The sequence below is a fragment of the Schistocerca nitens genome, chromosome 3 (genome assembly GCF_023898315.1).
Source record: "Schistocerca nitens isolate TAMUIC-IGC-003100 chromosome 3, iqSchNite1.1, whole genome shotgun sequence".
Classification (NCBI taxonomy): domain Eukaryota; kingdom Metazoa; phylum Arthropoda; class Insecta; order Orthoptera; family Acrididae; genus Schistocerca; species Schistocerca nitens.
Window position 1 is genome coordinate 42346537 of NC_064616.1, and position 21857 is coordinate 42368393.

Here is a 21857-nt window from a genome sequence, read left to right on the forward strand (position 1 = left end):
AAGAGTGAAGAACGGCAAGCAAAATTAAATGTCCATAAGAAAATGGATGAGACACATCAACTCGATTATCATTTCTCATGACCAGTGATAAACGTGTTTGGATTTATTCCTTTCATAATTAAAAATTATTGTTTACTAACTGCATTATTGACTCATTCTGCTCCATGTTACATTATTATCAGGAAAGTTGGTCATTAAACCGATTGTTCCAATGTATACTTACATTTAGGGTTTTTTTTTAATGTGTGAAGGGCTACGCTCAGCTGAAGTCGATAAAACATAACAGTCATCTAATTGTCGGTTATTATGCAGATTTCAGACGTAACTGATGAAAGATATAGCGATAATGGTACTGAAATAACAGGTGATCATCGAGAGACCTGCGGTTATCATTCTGTTCAGAGATCAGTGAAACAGAAATTACGTGGGTGTATCTGAGGGCACCGAGAATTAGTTATAGGAAACCTTGCATTAGTTTAATGTTATTTGAAACCATGAATAAGGTTCGTTGGAAGTCGCTAAGTGCTCTCTTTCTTAAATACGAGATCAAAAACATTACTCGTATTTACGTGCCGTCAGTCAAGCTGCCTTAATATAAAACCCACGTTTGATAACTATATTACTTGTCTTTAAACTGTTAACATAAAAGTAGACGTGTTAATGAGTAGACTTTGACAGTATTTTAAATGTTTAATACGCGAAATACCTTCCCATGGTTGGCTTGCAAGCTGTGGAAAGAGCACTAGAATGCGCCGGTACAGAGTATCCCAGCAAGTGGATAAAGCGACATCTGTGCGTAGAAACATACACTACTGACTACATGAACGCTGACGGCTGCGGCGTGCACGCTGTGACCCGGAAGTTGCACATGTGCAGGAGCACCGCACGCGTGCAGAATTTCTGGCCGGCCCTGGTTTAAGGGGTAGGGGTGAAGGGGACCAAACTGCTTGGTCATAGGTCCGTTTAGTTTTGAAGACACTGTTTACTTTACCAACAGCATTCCATGGCACTTTTACTCTCCTGTTTATTTTTCTTTCTCTCCAGCCTGTCGTTGACTTGAACTTCACTAAATACAAAAACTCGTAAATTGAATTTATTGCTTATTTGTGCAAGTCTTGTATTTCGTCTTTGCTATCCCAGTTCAGAGGCATGAAGCGTTTCTTAGGACAAGTGAAAATAGTTTTTATGATGCTGAATTTCCTCGCTTGATTCCTCTTTCAATTCTGAATTCTACAATATGCTGAAAAAATGTAACGGATTTTGTAGCGTTGGTGTACGTATGGTGCAGTACACTACCGTAGGGCGAAACAATGTCTCCTTTGTCACTGGCTGTCGGTACTGATTTTATTGAAAATGCACGAATCCCGTATATAGGGCGTTTCACATTTCCTTCTCAGGCTTGTAGGATTTGTAGACGGGGCATAGTAGGTCAAGTTTTGATAAGGAATCCGTGTCCGGAAATGTAGCGTTTGGATATACAAAAAGTTTGACGATCATTTTCAAATCTCCCACTTTGCGGTACGCACACAAACTGAGAAGCGGGGTGCCGGCCGAAGTGGCCGTGCGGTTAAAGGCGCTGCAGTCTGGAACCGCAAGACCGCTACGGTCGCAGGTTCGAATCCTGCCTCGGGCATGGATGTTTGTGATGTCCTTAGGTTAGTTAGGTTTAACTAGTTCTAAGTTCTAGGGGACTAATGACCTCAGCAGTTGAGTCCCATAGTGCTCAGAGCCATTTTTTTTGAGAAGCGGGTGCCGTCGCCTGTTCACACACCATTTTCGTCCGACTACGACAGGGGCTGCGAGAAACCGGTGTTTTTGTAGGTAGGAGGGTTGCCTGTGGAAGCACCGCAATCTCGACGTTGAAGAGGATATCCTTCATCACGTTGAAGACAAACCGAATCGAATACTCGAAGCACTGGCCATGCCATGTGCTCCTACAGCATGCAGGCCAGAGCTCATTGTCTCCGCTGTGTACGTACCGTGCAGAGGAAGATTTGAAAGTGATTCCATCTTCAAACTTATTTCGCATCCAGCCGGCACCTTTGAGTTCCTTATTACAACTTTATCTACTAAGTCCCCTTCACAACCTCTAGGAGCATGTACCAGGGATTGTGAAACAGTCTGTATCGCGGTAATTCGTACACGTTGCCCCGTTACACAATTTCGTTCAAAGTCCATAATGCTCCATCCACTGCCGAAGCGAGTGTTTTTCTTTGTGTGATTAAACTCTAACGGTTTTCACTTTGCAACTGGTGACAATTTCCATGTATGTTTTGTATATAAATGAGAAGAGGTCGGTACGTACTTATATGTTTGTCTATCTTCGTTTTTATGAAGTAGAAAAATTGCATTTCGGAAATTGCTTTTGATTTTCAGATTCAACCAATCCTGTTTGAACAGCGACATTTCCAGGCATAAATCCTTTCGCCTTTTTTCAGTTCAACATAATTTAACACGTCACTGTTATCATTTTCTGGAAATTCTCGTCCTGTCTTTAACAGATGTCTCGTACCATTTGAGATCTTTTTCTTTTGCTTTTTTCGATTAAGAACCTTCGTCAAATAACTGCTCAGTCCGGATAATCTTCATTTTCTAAGATTCTCAACATGCTGCTTAATTGTATGTGAATACTTTCCTATTCTCAAACAATTTCTCATAATCTTACTTTCTGCCTTAATGTTCGACAATTTGTTTCTTACAAGTTTTTAATCTATTTTTACTTTGCAACTTAAGGTCTATGATCACCTGTAATCCGGAAGTGGTTTTGGTTCAAATGGCTCTGAGCACTATGGGACTTAACTTCTCAGGCCATCAGTCCCCTAGAACTTAGTGATGTGTCGGCAGCTGGGCCAACACCTTGTAGATAGAGGTGGCTTAAGGCACGGTAGACTAACGCAGACGGGCGCGAAGTACTGGAACAGGATACGTAATTAATGCTATGAAGAAAAGTACGTAGCTGGTATAATACTTATCTTTAATAACTCATTGTGGTACATCGCACAAAGGAGACTTTAATTACAATCACTGTAAGGCTAATGGCGCCTTGCTAGTTCGCAGCCACTAACTTAGCTGAAGGCTATTCTGTCTCTCGGCTAATGAGAGAGAAAGGCTTCGTACGTCTAGTCGCTAGCTCTGTCGTCCGTACAACTGGGCTGAGTTCGAGTCAGTCTCTCGAGACCTGCCTTGTGGTGGCGCTAGGTTTGCGATCACACAGTGGCGACACGCGGGTCCGACATGTACTACAGGGTCGCGGCCGATTTAAGCTACCACCTAGCACGTGTGGTGTCTGGCTGTGACACCACACTTAGAACTACTTAAACCTAACTAACATAAGGACATCACACACATCCATGCCCGAGGCAGGATTCGAACCTGCGACCGTAGCGGTCACGCGGTTCCAGACTGTAGCGCCTAGAATCGCGCGGCCACCCGGGCCGGGAAGGGCCCATAGTTCTTAAGTCTGAAAGTATACTGCTATAACCTTTTTTATTTCCTTGCGCAGTGCATTACTTTTTAGGCAGTAGAGTACCATTTTCCACTTAATTTACTGGTTCATACTGACATAAATGAAATACAACAAATTCACTTTAAAAATAACTATTAAAATGGTGCGTTGTGTACAGATATAAAATGCAGTAGTTTATTTTATTTGATGTCATTGGTCAAAAATTAAGGAAATGGTAACATATTATATAGTTTCTCTGAATAAAAAAATTAATGACCAGTTTTAGTGAACATCGGCATGTAGCCACTTGGAATTAGTGACAAATTTATTATTTTTCTCAAATTATGTATTTAATTACTTAAATGATTCAACACAGTTCGTGTCAGAGCAAAAACTTGCCACCAACGCTAAGTCCGTCAGTAATACTGTTCGTGGCGCCACATTCATCTGTGATCGGTAAGCTAAATTGTCAGTACAGTGTAAGAGTTGGGTTTCGGGTACCACAATTCTACGAGGTGGTAAAACTGCTTCTTCGTCAGTATAGTTGCCATTTTTGGTGAGCTGCGTCTTTCTTATGGCGTAAACTCCACACTCGTGCGGCCCAGGAAGCTCCGAGTAACACCTTGTAGCTGTTTCCTGGAACGCGCCAGGCGACTAGAGTCTGCAGGACACAGTGACGAAGCCTTAAGCTCATCGGAAATGCGCGCCAGGACAGACAAAACCTGTGGCCTCACAGGCCTGCTAACAACGTCACAACGCCGTACAGCCTGTTGAGCAACTTGCGCTGCCCGATATCTCCGTCCCACATAAATTAACGCCTAGGACAGACGTCACTGGCACACGTTCTGAATATACAACAAGGGGGAGAGCCGTGGTATTCGTCTCACAATTCTACATGAAGCGACTACAGAAATATCACAATATCTCTTCTTCCGGCTTCTCCTGTTTAAAACGAACGCTTTAAACGATAAAGTTTTCTTTCGAGAATGTCACGTACATAAATGCGCAAATGAGATTATACACTGAGGGAAAAAATCGGAACACCTAAAAATAATTAATGTAGAATAAAAAAATTTCGAGAATACCTTTATCTAGGCAACGTATTTAAGTGATTAACACTGCAAGAACACAGGTTGACATAAGCGCGAGATAAGCCATTGCAAACGTGAAATGCTCGTACGTTAGTAAGCGATGTAACCGCCAAAATGTTGGCTGCAAGCATGCAGACGTCCATGCTTTGTGTTGTACAGGTGCCAGATGTCGGTTTGTGGGATGGAATTCCATGTCTGTTGCTCTTGGTCGGTCTATACACCCGATGATGTCCCATATGTGTTTTATTGGAGACAAATCTGGTGATCGAGCAGACCTAGACAACGTGTCGACAATCTGCAGAGTATGTTGGGTTACAACAGCGGTATGTGGGCGAGCGTTATCCTGTTGGAGAACACCCCCCGGGAATGTTGTCCTTGGATGGCAGCACAACATGACGAATCAGCACATTGACGTACAGATTTGCAGTCAGTATGCGTGGGATAACCGCGAGAGGTCTCCTGCTGTCATACGAAATTGCATCCTAGGCCATAACTCCAGGTATAGGTCCAGTGTGCCTAGCACGTGGACAGGTTGATTGTAGGCCCTCAATTGGCCTTCTTCTAATCAACACACGGACATCACTGGCAGCGAGGCAGAAACAACTTTCATCAGAACACACAACCGACCTCTACCCTGACCTCCAATGAGCTCTCGTTTCACACCAGTAAAGTCGCAAATGGCGGTGTTTTGGTGTCAGTGGAATGTACGATACAGGACTTCTGGCTCGGAACTGTCCTTCAAGTAACCGATTTGTAACAGTTCGTTGTGTCACTGTGATGCTAACTGCTTCTCAAATTGCTGCTGCAGATTCACTACGATGCGTCAGAGCCCTAGGCCGAATACGATGGTCTTCCCTTTTGGTAGTGTTACGTGGCCCGGTCTTCTTGTACCGTACATTCTCTTGACCACCGTTGCCAGCAACGATGTGCACTGGCTACTTTCCTGCCATGTTTTCCTGCAATATCGTAGCAGGAACATTCGGATTCTCGTAGGCCTATTACACGGTCTTTTTCAAACTCAGTGACGCGTTGACAATGGCGCCCTTGTCGCCTTAAAGGCATTCTAGACTAACATCAACTCACCGCATCCAATTTTAAAGGCAACTAACGCTCACGACCGTTACAATGTGCCTCGCGGAGTGGCCGCGCGGTTTGAGGCGCCCTGACACGGATTGTGCGGCCCCTCCCGCCGGAGGTTCGAGTCCTCCCTCGGGCACCGGTGTGTGTGTTGTTCTTAGAATAAATTAGTTTAAGTTAACTTAAATAGTGCGTAAGTCTAGGGACCAATGACCTTCGCAGTTTGGTCCCATAGGAATTCACACACATTTGAACATTCGTTACAGTGTATATGTAAAGAAAAACATGATCTGCATCGTCATAGTGGCGGTACTAGCGCCACTCTTATGCTCATGGCGTGAAATATGTATAGACATCATCTTTCAGATGTAGAAACACTCCTACCAACTTCCGTTTACGTCGCGAAACTCCTTGGTATTGCGATTTTTTTCCCGACAGTGTATTTATAAGCAATGTCTGTAACGGTGTTGCCCTGGCGAAATAGCTACACGTTGTCTCAATGACTGTTCACATTTGCACGGTAGTACGGCACGACGGAATAAACCTAATTCCTAAGGCTAAGGAATAAATCTTAAACCACACGTCATATTGACAACTGGCTGACTACTTGTTTCATATTTTATGGAGCCGCATCGCAGGACCATGAAACAGTGGTAGAGACCACATTATACACTATGGTCTAGTAATGTCAGGTACAGGTCTAGATAATGCCTGCTGAACGTTCCATGTCGGAGCATGTAATACATGCAGCGAAATATGCAACAGCGGAAATTAAAGCGTATTTCTGTTTCTGGTGAAGGCAGTTAATATCCTTGCTGCTGCACGTGGCAGTGGTATATGAGATGGTTGCTGTTGAGTTATGTTGTGACCTCTTACTTCCCACAGTTTGGAAACGAATGAGTTGTATGTATCGACATGTAAGAAGAATACACATTTTTATTACATGATTTGGCTGCAGCGTTTGCCCGACGTACAAGTACTTAGATACATAGACAAAGCAGCAAAATTTTCTGGTTTCGGGGAAAGAAAAAAAAATGGTTCAAATGGGCCGGCCGGAGTGGCCGAGCGGTTAAAGGCTCTACAGTCTGGAACCGCACGACCGCTACGGTCGCAGGTTCTAATCCTGCCACGGGCATGGATGTGTGTGATGTCCTTAGGTTAGTTAGGTTTAAGTAGTTCTAAGTTCTAGGGGACTTACGACCACAGCAGTTGAGTCCCATAGTGCTCAGAGCCATTTGGTTCTGAGCACTATGGGACTCAACTTCTGAGGTCATTAGTCCCCTAGAACTTAGAACTAGTTAAACCTAACTAACCTAAGGACATCACACACATCCATGCCCGAGGCAGGGTTCGAACCTGCGACCGTAGCGGTCTCGCGGTTACAGACTGCAGCGCCTAGAACTTCACGGCCACTTCGACCGGCTCGGGGAAAGACACGTTTGGTGTAATCAATGGCGATTTACGTTTGGTACCAATTAAAAAGCATGAGTAGGAGAAAAAACTGGACAATTTTAATTTCAGCTTTTGTGGTGCGCTGTTGAAATTAGACATACTGATTATATCTATGGATGGGAAGTACACATAAAATCAATTGTACATAGCACCACCAGTAAAAAAATTTGTCGGTCGATTAAAAGAGCCCATTGGTCGCTTTGGAGCGCTGATGATGGTGTGACCGTCCAACACAGACGTAAGTCACGGCATTGAAGTGCTGCATATTTGCCAGTCGATTGCATGGATCCAGCGAAGTAAGCTGGGACTACATCGAAGCGTGACAGAATGGCAGAAAAGAGCAATAGTGTTTGGACATACCCATGAGACCAAAAATGAACCTGCCTGACTTGTTGGTGTTTCTGTGTGGGCAGTCCAGTGAATCTACAAAGAATGGTGTTCCATTCGCAGCAACGTTAAAGGCGTAATTACAATGGTAGCTGTAGGGACCTGAGATGACTATCACGCATTGTCAATGACAGTCGGTTTGGAGCCCGACTGTAAATGCTGTTGCCAGTGCAAGCAAGATTTTCTCAATTTCCGAGGGGATATTGCGAATGGAACGGAATGCAATGGACATTTAATGTTGAGTGCGTAAAAATGGAATTTTATTACAGAGGCACATAAGGCTCCACGTCCGACGAGTCGCGATTTTTCCTCGTTTAAAATGATACACTACTGGCCATTAAAATTGCTACACCACCAATATGACGTGCTACAGAAGCGAAATTTAACCGACAGGAAGAAGATCCCTGCGATATACAAATGATTAGCTTTTCAGAGCATTCACACAAGGCTGGCGCCGGTGGCGACACCTACAACGTGCTGACATGAGGAAAGTTTCCAACCGATTTCTCATACACAAACAGCAGTTGAACGGCGTTGCCTGGTGAAACGTTGTTGTGATGCCTCTTGTAAGGAGGAGAAATGCGTACCATCACGTTTCCGACTTTCATAAAGGTCGAATTTTAGCATATCGCGATTGCGGTTTATCGCATCCCGACATTGCTGCTCGCGTTGGTCGAGATCCAATGACTGTTAGCAGAATATGGTATCGGTGGGTTCAGGAGGGTAATACGGAACGCCGTGCTGGATCCCAACGGCCTCGTATCACTAGCAGTCGAGATGACAAGCATCTTATCCGCATGGCTGTAACTGATCGTGCAGCCACGTCTCGATCCCTGAGTCAACAGATGGGGACGTTTGGAAGTCAATAACCATCTGCACGAGCAGTTCGACGCCGTTTGCAGCAGCATGGACTATCAGCTCGGAGACCATGGCTGCGGTTCCCCTTGACACTGCATCACAGACAGGAGCGCTTGCGATGGTGTACTCAACGATGAACCTTGGTGCACGAATCGCAAAACTTCATTTTTTCGGATGAATCCAGGTTCTGTTTACAGCATCATGATGGTCTCATCCGTGTTTGGCGACATCTCGGTGAACGCACATTCTAAGCGTATATTCGTCATCGCCATACTGGCGTATCACACGGCGTGATGGTATGGGATGCCATTGGTTACACCTCTCGGTCACATTGACGGCACTTTGAACAGTGGACGTTACATTTCAGATGTGTTACGACCCGTGGCTCTACCCTTCATTCGACCCCTTCGAAACCCTACATGTCAACAGGATAATGCATGACCGCATGTTACAGGTCCTGTACGTGCCTTTCTGGATACATAAAATGTTCGACTGCTGCCCTGGCCAGCACATTCTCTAGATCTCTCACCAATGGGAAACGTCTGGTCAATGGTGGCCGAGCAACTGGCTCGTCACAATACGCCAGTCACTGTTCTTGATGAACTGTGGTATCGTGTTGAAGCTGCATGGGCTGCTGTACCTGTACACGCCATTCAAGCTCTGTTTGACTCAATGCCCAGGCGTATCTAGGCCGTTATTACGGCCAGAGGTGGTTGTTCTGGGTACTGATTTCTCAGGATCTATGCACCCAAATTGCGTGAAAGTGTAATCACATGTCAGGTCTAGTATAGTATATTTGTACAACGAATACCCATTTGCCATCTGCATTTCTTGTTGGTGTAGCAATTTTAATGGTCAGTAGTGTATGTGATGCAGAGTCCAACGTGGGCTTACACTGAGGTGACAAAAGCCATGGGACAGCGATATGCACATATAATACAGATAGTGGTAGTATCGCATACGCAAAGTATAAAAGGGCAGTGCAATGGCGGAGCTGTCATTTGTGCTCAGGTGACTCACGTGAAAGGTGACCGACGTGATTATGGCTGCACGACGGAAATTACGGACTTTGAACGAGGAATGGTAGCTAGCGCTAGACGCATGGAACATTCCATTTCGGAAATAGTTAGGGAGTTCAATATTCCGAGAACTACAGTGTCAAGATATGTGTCGAGAATACCAAATTTTAGGTATTACCTTTCACAGCGGGCAACGCAGTGGCTGACGGCCTTCACTTAACGACTGAGAGCAGCGGCGTTAGAGTTATCAGTGCTAACAGACAAGCAACACTGCATGAAATAAACGCAGAAAACCACGTGGAACGTTCGACGAAAATATCCATTAGGACAGTGCGGCGAAATTCGGCGTTAGTAAGCTACGGTAGCAGACGACAGACGCAAGTGCATTGTTAACAGCACGACATCGCCCGCAGCGATTCTCCTGGGCTCGCGGCAATATCAATGACAATGTGCCATGTCACCAGACCACAACTGTTTGCTATCGGCTTGAGGAACTTTGTGATAATACGACCGAAACATGTGACCACCAAGATCGTCTGATATGAATCCCATCAAATATATATGAGATATAATCGAGAGGTCATTTTGTGCACAAAATCCTACACAGGCAACACTTTCGCACTTATGGTGAATGATAGAGGCTGCATGGCTCAATATTTGTGCAGGGTCTTCCAACGTCCTGACGAGTCTGTGCCACGTCGAGACGCTGCAGTACGCCGGGCAAATGGAGGTCCGACACGATAAGACTTTTGGCACCTCAGTGTACACTGTTGCGTGGGCACAGGCCTGTTGGGGCATTGATATGATATGGGAAACATTCACTTGCACTTCCTTGGGACCTGTGGTAGTAATCGAAGACACCGTGACACATGTGGAGTGGTACGATGTTGGGCGCCAGCTTCTGGACCACAAAATAACAGTTGTGAATTATGGAAATTGCGTGATCTGTTCGTAGACATCTCATTCCACATACGTTCGGAGACCATCCAAGGACTTGTCGAATCCATATCACGCAGTATCGTTGCTGTACCGAGTTCCAACACGCTATGAAGCAGCTGGGTATGATGTTTTGGTTCAGCAGAGCACATCCCAAGAATGTGATGCATTCTACGTTATATACTCGCTGCGGCGTTCTGCGTTAGCTCCGTCGAGAGCTAGCAGTGGCAGCGTAAGTAACGTACAAGATAAAGTAAAGCTAAACTCAACTGCAACGCCGGACTCAGATTCGAGTCACGACCCTCAGTATTTGGGTCTACTGTTGCACCATTTCGACACATCGCTCGTTGTGGTGTTAACTCGAGTGAATAGTGTAGCACCAACTACGTGAAACGAATTTAATACGCATAAAAACTTTCAGAATGATTCGTGTGCGCGATCCAGTAAGTGCAACCGTTAGAAAAATTGTAAAAAAAGAGCTGCGTATGAGACGGCTTAAAAGTATACCAAAGCAGATGAATGTGCTTACGCTTTGCTTTGCTGCGCCCGTGAGGCACAATGGAGTCCTCTCTCTGTGCGTTTTGCTCTCTGTTTCTGCTGTGAGTGGGTCAGATAGAACTGCTGCAGCGATTTTACGACTGGCCGCCTCAATCCGTAAGCACCGAGCCGCTTCGCCAGCTAGAGCGCTCGGGGCCCGCTCAATAAACTGGCCACTCGACGCCTTTTGCAAATGGCCTCTTCATCTAATTCCTCGTTACTATCTATCTCCGCTTTCTGCCTGTCCACTAGACGGCGCTCTGACGGCCTCAAACTAACAATCCGCGCAGCTCGCATCCACTCTTCTCTGTAGCAGCTCGCATCCACTGTCCTCTGTAGCCAATTCGAGTGACGCTTACTCTGCTCTCAGAAAATATCCTGCCCCCCCCCCCCCCGCCCCCGGTACCCAAAACCAAAACATTTAGCAGGCATAACAGCATTGTTCAGTTATTTGCACAGTTGCACAGTTTGTGCATTCTGTCCCGGACCGTTATAGCTTCATTACTAACACAAAACCTCTAACTGGACTACCGCCTTTATTCTGAAAGTTCGCAGAACGACGCAAGTGTATGGGCTTTCTGCTCAAAAATACAATAACTTTCTTTTCTCGGAACGTATTTTAGGTCGAAAGGAGCGTTTACATTTTCACCCACAGGATCCGATGTACGCCACCTGTGGGAACTTCGTAAAATTATAGAGGCTGAAGTGGGAATATTTCACGATGTCTCACAACAAATTACGCATTTTTTCAAACTAAACTGGCCGAGAAAAAAATGTTTTGCATTACTTATTGAATGCCACTCATACATAAGTTCGTTACAACATTTGGCACTATGTGGCGCTCACATATTTGTAAGTTTCATTACTGTCAACCAGATGTCTAGCTCGCCTTCCCTCCACTTGAGTGTCAGTTGTTGGCTGCTACATAGAATTATGTATATTTTATGAATAATTATGTGAAGAAATAATTCAGTAAGTATCCAGACAGGTTTAGTATTTATCAGTTGTGATATAATAACATAAATGACAGTAACTTAGTATTTCTGTAATTAATTACAAAAGTATTTCGTTTAACATTCTATGGGAAAGAGAGAAAGCATTTCTGCAATGAAGCAATGGATGATTTTGCGACTCAAAGCTGAAGGAATCTCGAATATGGAAGTTGCTGAGAAATTATAAATTGACTACAAAACTGTGGGAAATGTATTGAAGAAACAAGCTGAAACTGAATAGTCAAGTTCGAGTTACAAATGTGGTGGGAAGAAAGCCGATAGTCCCAGATTGTGCAGGACAATGAAAATGATAGCAAAACGAGACAGAAAACTGAGTTCAAGGCAGACTGTTTGAAGACTGAGCAGATGTTTGGGATCTCAACTTCCCATCAAAGAGCGTTAGGACACTTTTCTGACCTCACCATTACGAAGAAAAACCCTGTAAACAAGGCACACCTAACAAAGAAGCATACTGAAAAAAGAGAAAGGTTCCTCGATTTGTATCAGCACTTGATATCCGAGGACTGCAAGAGCGTAATTGTTTTGGATGAGAACAAATTTAATGCGTATGGAAATGACAGTAATTTGAAACTTTGTATGGAGCCAGGAGAGGAACTGAAAAAGTTTGTGTTTTGGAAACGAAGAAGTTCAGTGAAAGTGTAATGCCGTGGGGAACAATGTATTCTAAAGGATTGGGAAGAATTAAGTTAGTGTATCTTCAAATAGAGCCATAAAATACTGCGATATCTTTAAAATTGATGCATTAAACACTGTAAGATATAATTTCAATGGAAAAAAAAAACCTTGGGCCATTCATTTTCCAGGATGACAGTGCTAGTGGTCACAGTGCCAGGGTTGTCCACGAGTGGCGCGCAGATCTGGATGTTGAGCAGTTGTGGTGGCCCCATCGGTCTTATTGAGAATTTGTGTGCAGTTATGTCTAAAAACTAAGAAAATATTATTATATCAGTAGAATAGATAGAATAGAGGTAACTGAGGAAACTCTTCAGATCTAATACCATGAAACTGAATCTGTACATGCGAAAAACTTGTAGAGTCAATGACAGATATAGTTCAAGCCTTTAAAATGGTGTGAGGTGGACATACAACAAATTAGTTTACAACTTAATTCCACTTTAAAAAAGTCAGTAGACGGATGAAATATAGCTTCTTTGTCAATGTTTTGATGTAAATTATGTAAAATTTGTAGGTGGGGATATTATTTTGGACCGTAGTGTACATGCTAATTTTGGTGGTGTTTCTTCGAGAACGACATAAAATTCGTACTAACTCTTGATACGTATGTGCTTAGGTTTGAAGTATAAAGTTTTTTCTTTAGTAATTTAGTTCGTCATTAATGTCGTACATTCTTTGGTTGAATGAGACGTTTTAATTCAGCGCAGCAAATGTTGTCTTGCTCAACTGTTATTAAATGGTTTAGTTGATTAGACGATGAGAAAAACGTACGTAACCCAGGCAGTTTAGGTTTCAGACTCATTTTATGTTTTTCGACAGAAGACAGGAGAAAAGGAATTACTGTTACAAATAAATCGATAATCTCTCTACTATTTCTAGCAATAGTTAATATTTATTTGACCAACTTTAAAACAAGTAATAACGTCTATATCTCACAGAATCAACATAAAATTATTTTTAAACGTCACACTCTCGTCTGATAATTCTGTTAACACTGTGCGGTATAGAACACAATATGTAAAAAAGCTAAATTGATAATGTAGTGTAGGAATGTCCAGTTACAACAGAGAGTACATAATTTTGTTGAATACCATTGATCTTTGGATGCATGTGTGTACGAATATATGAAATGCTCCTTTATTTCTGGTTTTTTTGTTCAAAAAATATGCCAGGTAGAGGTCGATATCATTTGCTATACCAAAGGTACAACAATTTCAAGCAATGTGTTGACAATACTCAGAACCAGCTAGTCCTCGTAACAGGTTAATAACTGTATGTTTTTAATCTGATTTACGATAATGATCGATGAACGCTGAGAATCATCTGTCGAATGGAGGTATATTTTTCTTTGTCGTTATTGTTGTTGTCCTTGTAGTCTGCAGTCCAAAGGGTGGTGTGATGCAGCTTTCCATACGAGTCCGTCCTGTACAAATTTCTTTATCTCGGCCTAACTACTGTTACCGTCATCTCTTTGAACCTACTTACTGTATTCTTGCCTTGGTCTCCCTCTACAATTTGTACACTTCTCTCCATTATTAAAGTGACTACTTGCTGATGCACGAGGATGCCTCCTGTCATCTCTTTCTTTCCTTTATTCAACTCACAAAACTCTTTTCTCTCTAATTCAATTCAATTCCTCTTCATTAGTTATTCCATTTATCCATATATCGGTATATGATACACATAAGTTCCGTTGAAATTTTTGTATTTAGAGTGACAAGGTGGAATACAAAGCATAATGTTCGTCTACATGAGTGTGGGACGCTGAATGCATCCGACTATTGTGAGAGGCACCCACATGCCTTGCTCATACTGTGGCATCAAGCAGTCAGGCCTGCAAGATGAGTGGTCTGCCAAGCGAGTGGATTCATTCTTATTTATCGAGTAACATGAACTCTAGTACTCACACTTAAGTTACAAGTTATCCTCCTATATGATTAATACGCAACGGAAACGCACATCTGACTATCAGTGATTTACAGAACTCTGACGTCACTACGCACTGGCAATACCACATTTTCTTTTTGTCTTTTATTTAACGGCTTTTATCAACACGTGGCCACCGCACTGAATATGAATGGCGCACACATTATAAATTCGGGACATCATGACAACATACAATTCGAAGGAAAAGTCCACCAATCTTTTTCTTTTCACTATCTTATTTATTCCGATAAATTCTCTAACCTAAACACACAAATTCGATAACCTACAACAATAACACATGAGAAATTCCGCCCAGTGGGCATGGCTTTACATTGGTGAATCTCTATATTATGGTCTCGTAATTATTTAACGCTACAGTGCACTTTCTGGATAGGATGGTGGATCTTTTATTATTTCTCACACTTCGACTCTCACAATCATCATCACGAAACTATCCTCCAGACCGAGCAGTACAGAAGGAACAAGCACAACCCACTAATCTTTTGAAACTACCTTGCTACTCTCCCATGCAAACCACACATACCCAAATTACATGACATACACCACACTACGACATGGAATACAAAACACTAAATAGTCACAACATTATCACTTTCAGCTTTCCCACTTCAATTAGTATTTATCCCAGTTTCACACGACACTGCCCCACTTCGTAATTCTACTTTCCTACTATGAACTCTGGAGATATATGCACGTCTTCCTGTGCAATGCAAGCCAAGTGGCGTTGCTGGATAGATGGCCAGTCGGCACTTTTCAACTTATTGTACACACGCTAGTAATTCAGCTTAACTTAAGCACACGGAAGTATTTCAACTTATTGCTACACGTGGTTTCATTGTGACCATTGGTCACTTCCGAAGATTACTACAATCCCATTAATATTACCTGCCTGACATTTAATTCTCCCCACAAAAGTTCCTGAAATAGAGAAATTATTATTTCAAACTACTCTTAAATATTCCACATGCATACCATGTCTCCACTCTTTTGTCATTACGGAGCACAACTAAAACAGGTCTTAACAGCACAAGATCCAGCGGCAGAGAGTTGAAACATGGCCATTCTCTAGGTCCTCTCACACCTCTGTGGAAAGGGGGAGCACCTTGCTACCGTATTGGTCAGCCACATTTCAGGCACTCAAAGCTCTGGTAAATTTCATCTCTTTGGTCCCACCAAAGGTGGCCAAAGGATCGTCTCAAAGATGATGATATATTCACATTCACTATCTGCGGTTAGCAGACGACCATACATTCATTCATTTCACAGATCTCACCAAACTGGATGTAGGGATTTACTTTGTGGGAGTGCACATGTGATCAATTAAATAAATAAATTGTCATTCTTTACCACACTGGTATCCGGCTTCGCTGTATTAATTGAAACTGAGTTATTTTACAAAAAAAAATGTGTTGTTCTGACAAAAATAATGAAGTATGTTGTACCTAATTTCAATGTCGGGCGGTACTGTACCCTTTCAATTGCTGTGTCTATTGTCTTATGCATCACATACCACCCACCTCCCGTGGCTAGCGGAGCAAACCATCTGACCGTAGTGATGCTAGGACGCAGGGGCAAAACGTGTCGATTCTGAAACAGGATAGCTCTATTGTCGCGGCACGCAGCCGGCATATTAACGCTGCAATGAGGCCCGCTTAACAACCACCACTACCAGAGAACCTCCGCATCCTAAATGGTTTCATGGGAACTGGGATTTTCAGAAACTCAACTTTCTGATTCACTAAGCAGCTTCCACGTAAAGATACGTGTTTGCGAAAATTGCTACGCACAGAAAGAACGCTATATCAGTAATAAGTAATTGAGACCACAGGGAGATGCAGTTCCAGCAATACCCTCAGTTGTGTGACCAAAAAGTTCTATTAGCAAGCCAAACATGTAAAGAATCGTCGAATCATGTATAAAGGTGGAGGCATGTGCCAGTTTATGAATTAAGAAAAAGCAACACTATCAGCCGCATTCAGGCTTTCACATAAATCAAAAGTCGACAGCTGAAAATTTGTGCCTCACCGGACTCGAACCCGTATTTCCCACTTAACGTGAGCGTTCGCCTCGACCGCCTCGGCTATCCTGGCACGCATTCCATCCGGCCCAAATACCCATTCTGTCGTAGCAAGCAGCGTCCCTGAGCATTCTCCTCCTGCTGGCAACTTACCCTGATTCCCACGGGAGTTTAGACGTACAGTAGTATCGTGTACACAAGTTATAAAAGGACAGTGCATTGGTGGAACTGTTATTTATACGCAGGTGCTTAGAGTGAAAAGGTTTCCGACGTGATTTTTGCCATAAGACTGGAATTAACAGACTCCGCATGGGGAATGATAGTTGGAGCCATATGAATGGCATAGTTCCATTTCGGAAATCGGTAGGGAATTAAATATTCCAAGATCTACAATGCCAAGACTGTGCCGAGAATACCAAATTTCAGGCTTTACCTTTCATCATGGACAGTGCAGTGGCCGACGGCCTTCACTTAACGACCGAGAGCAGACGCGTCTGCGTAGAGTTATCAGTGCTAACAGACAAGCAACACTGCGTGATTTCTGCAAATTAATGTGGGACGTACGACGAACGTATTCCTCAGGACAGTGCGGCAAAATGCAGCGTTTATGGGCTATGGCAGCAGACCACAGACACGAATGCAGTAGCTAACAGTACGACATGACCTGCAGCGCCTCTCCTGGTCTCGTCACTATATCGGTTGGACCCAAGATGACTGGGAAATCGTGGATTTGTCGGATGAGTCCCCATTTCACTTAGTAAGAGCTGATCGTAAGGTTCAAGTGTAGTGTAGATCCCACAGACAAATTGTCGACAAGTCACTGTGCAAGCTGGCGGTGGCTCCATAATGATGGGGACTGTGTTTACATGGAATAGACTGGGTCCTCTGGTCCAACTGAACCAATCATTGACTCGAAATGGTTACTTGCACCATTCACGTACGTCCCAAACAGAGATGGGATACAAATACACTTCTTGGGTTTGCCGCCGGATCGTATTATGTAAATCCCACAATATTTCATCGATGCAAGTGCTCTACATCTTCAGATGTTGGTAGTTGCTGCTATCATTGCTGCAAGACGCGACTGATGATAATCTTGCGGCGGCATCGAAATTTATCAGGCGAGGATCAGGCAATACGCGTGCGCTGGATTCCTCAAAAGGCACGACATCAAGTGTGTTTTTAGGCTACCAGCAAAATTGAGGAATTTATTGTGCTCGGTTAAAGACGACCTTGGCCTTAGGAAATGTGGCGTGTATAAGGCCCCAAGCTAATGTGGAGAATCTTAGGCAGCGTTCACACTGCCGGCCGGGCCGAGCCGAGCCTGGCCGGGCCGCCGCCCGCTTTGCTATCAGACACATGGTTTTGAATTGCGGTGTTCAGACTGGCGGCCGGGCCGCGCCGACACGGCATGAGCCTCCCGGAGCCGAGCCGACGACATTCCGAATGTTTAATATTGCCGGCGCGAGCCGACCGCAGGCGCGAGCCTGTGGAGCAGCACTACTGCTTCTGCAGTATACGCATCACACGTCTCCCTTCTGCTTTCATCACAAGTGTGACTGCACACGTCTTTTATTTTAAGATGTTACCTCACATTTCACAATAAGTGAGGAAAAATTACGTTTATTATAATGATACATGCGAAATTACTTTTATTTCATATATTTAATCTACATGCATTTACAACAATAGCTTGCCAGCGTTCGCGGCATTGCCGCCACTGAATAGTTCGCATTTACTTGTAAACGGAGGCAGATATGAGTGTCACTGAGGGACGGAAATGTGTCCCTACCAGATGACAATGCATTGTAAAGTCATGTTGTGGCACGTTACTATATAAGCTGTTGTCTGTGACATCTTTTTGCGATGTTCTTACTTTAATGGATGCAGAATAACATATACATGACATTAACTTGTGTCCATCAATTTGGTATCAGAATTTCGGCTAGTATGACAGTAATGATGCAGTTTCCAGATTATGGAACGAAGTAACCAAGGAGTGTGTTTCAGATAGTACGCACAAATATAAATTATTTTCCTTTATAATTTTATTTGTTTTATTTACAGTGAAATGAGATACAAAAAAATACAGTAAATAGCAAAGTAATTTCAATTCCAAAATTTATTTGAGAGGTTTTTCAATTATTTTAAGTTGCATTTTTAACGAAATATTCAACAACAGTGTTCCTGACAGTTTTCGAACGTAATGTGGAATTTCTGTTGAATGTGGCACCAGCTGTCTGCATATCAGCATTGTTACAAAACTTTTCAGCTTCAACATTGCATCCTTCTCTGTCAATGACAATATTATGAAGTAGACAAATGCACTTGACTATGTGATCAGCTACGTCAACGGATGTTTCAATTTCCTTCCTCAGTAGTCTCCATTTATTGGTCATTATACCAAATGCACATTCAACAACTTTTCTTGCTCTGGAATGCATATCATTGTATAGAATCTTCTCGTTGTCCAAATTTCTGCGAGGAAAAGGTCTCATCAAATTCTCTAATAAGGGGTAAGCTTCATCTCCCAAAATGACGTACGGTAGTTCCTGACACATTCCTTCAAGTCTTGTTGGTGGCGGTAATAACAGCTCCCCATTTGTAAGTTTCTTATATAACATACTTTCTTTAAACACGCCTGCATCAGACTGTTTACCGTAGGCACCAACATCCACAGCTATAAATTTGTAATTTGCATCAGCAACTGCTTGGAGTACAATCGAATAATACTGTTTGTAATTGTAAAACATGCTGCCAGAAAGTTTAGGACATTGGACACGTATGTGCTTCCCGTCTATACATCCAACACAGTTTGGAAATCCCCATGTCGTATGCATTTCACTGGCAATTTCTTTAAATCGAGAAACAGTTGGCGTTGGTAAATGAATGGGGGCAAGTGACTCCCATATGGCCATACAAACGTCTTTCACCAACACTGATACGGTGGACACTCCTAATCGGAATGACGATGCTAGTGCATGAAAGGAGATGCCAGTGGACAGATACCTGAGAAAAAAAATCGTAAAATGTGTTACTCAAGTGTGGTGTTGGGCGAAGTTTTTACAGTTTTGTTTGCACAGTAGATATTTACTTAGTCAATGTCATCTCATAGTTATACAACAATAAATAATTAAAGAGACATTTTCTTGCATCCTTCTATATTCTTTCAATTAAAATAATGAAATCGAAATGCAAAGACCTGAGAGACAGTTACAGAGAATAACTTGTATAACTTGGCAAAATAAGGTCATGTGATCCAGGGAATAGTATATTAAAATGCAATTCCACTCGGGCTTTGTTCTGTCATATGATTTTCCTAAGTTCCAAGAGCTATGCACAGTTCCTTACCAGTGGAAATAGAACCACTGAGTCAAAGGGCATATCAGTCTGTCTATCTTACAAGGTAATGAAAAGAATTCTGTGAGGTCATCAGTGGCTCCACATGATGAACCATCACCACTGCCAAGCGCTGCATCATGAAGAAAAACGAAGAAAAAGTTGGAAAATTCTGAAGGAGTGTATCTGCGATTCTTCGTTGAAGGCACAGCAAGACATTACCCAAAATGACGAAGCTAATTACTTACTGATGATTCTCAGGAGTCCCATAAACTCTCTTCCCCTCAGAGGTAAGCGTTTGTGAAATTTAAAATACAAAAGCATGACTACAATTAATTGGAGGTAGTGAATGCTGCACAAAGTTCTACTGCAAACCAAAAAGTGTGTACTAACGAATCTTACCTTATCGTTATACACAATTTTTCTTCTGCTGTTATACTTCTGCGAAAATTTGTGTTCTGTTTCGAAATTTTGTCTTGAATGTTCTGCAGCACATACTGAAATGTATTATGATTCATTCTGTAATATGAATAAAATTTTTCAGGATAGTTTTTAAGTTCTTCATGTAAAGAAAAAAACTCTCCTAAATGTCTGTCGCTATTTATGGGATGAATCCATAACCTCCTAGTTCTTCTGTACTTCAAAACTCGACGAGTAACTGCAGAGTCAAAACAATACCAATAAAAGAGTGAAGACATTGTTCTACACGACAGCACACACTAGCCAAAGGCGAGCAACTGTTGACTGCAGCTGCGTTTTCTAGTGACTTGCTTGTCAGCTGTCGAAGGGTGGGGATTTTTTTTAATTTATTTATTTGGCCTTCGGCAACTAGCAGCCATTTAGCCAAAGAGTAGGGATTACCTTGACGGTGCAGCGCAGCCCGCCAAGGAAGGAAAAAAATAATGAAGAACAATGAAACGCACGTCTGTGTCGATCTACAGTAGTTTCATTAACTCTCCATTATTTTTTTTTTCTGTCAAAGTAGACAACGAGACTACAGAATTGCGCTTCAGTTTCTGCAGTAAACGTATCACAAATCTCCAGTTTGTTTTTGTGATTAGTTTTACACCACTGATCACTAGTAATTAGTTTTTTTCTGTCCTGCATTATATGACTACATTAAACCAAGCTGTAACCGCTCGAACTCCGTGGCTTGCGGACGCGGCACTGACGCCACTGAATATCTCGCATTACTTGTGACCAGAGACAGATATCAGTGTCATTATCATTTCAAAAACTTTTTGGTACTTTTAGCTACATTTCATACGCAACAATGTATGGTCTAAAACGGATCTAACAGTAAGCTACCCGCTACATAACTTTTTCACTACAAGATCTGTAAATCAAGTGCACAACGTTGACAAATAGCATCATTTAACAATGACTGTTAAGAAATACGAAAAGATAAATGATTCAATACGAAGCTAAGATGTTACACTAGCACGTGTACAAAAATCAGATTTTTTAGCCGCATAATTTCTTCAAAATCGGCTGGGAAGCGTTACGAAACTAAGAAATCACGCGAAACGAAAAGTAGACTTTTTCTTTTTTCACGACGTAAGTAACGCTTTTAAGGAAAAAATGAGTTCATAAAACGATGTGGCGCAGTCTTATATACCTCTAAGAATTTTTAGAACATGAAAATCGGAGAAGTGGATTTTCCCCCATTCCGCCGACCCGGCTCGGCGCGGCGCGCAGTGTGAATGACCTACACGTCGGCCTGAGCTGGCTAGGCACGAGCCGAGACAGTACGCGTCAGCCCGGCCCGGCCCGGCCGGCAGTGTGAACGCAGCCTTATACTGAGCAGACGTGCTGAACCGTGGAAGAACGTTGCGTCGAACACCATTGTCATACACGCCTGGGGCGACCCGAAAAAACAGCGGTGGTGGAGCACTGCCCAGACGCGGGACATGTTTTACGAAAAGATGGAAATCTTCTCCGCAGCTTCATCTTTCTGGGGCTGTGTTGTACAGCGGACAATCTTGTCAACAGGGATGCAGGTTTTCAGTTAAGCGCCGCCTGGAATCCAGCACTGGCTGCCACTAAATCAAAACGGGGAAAAAA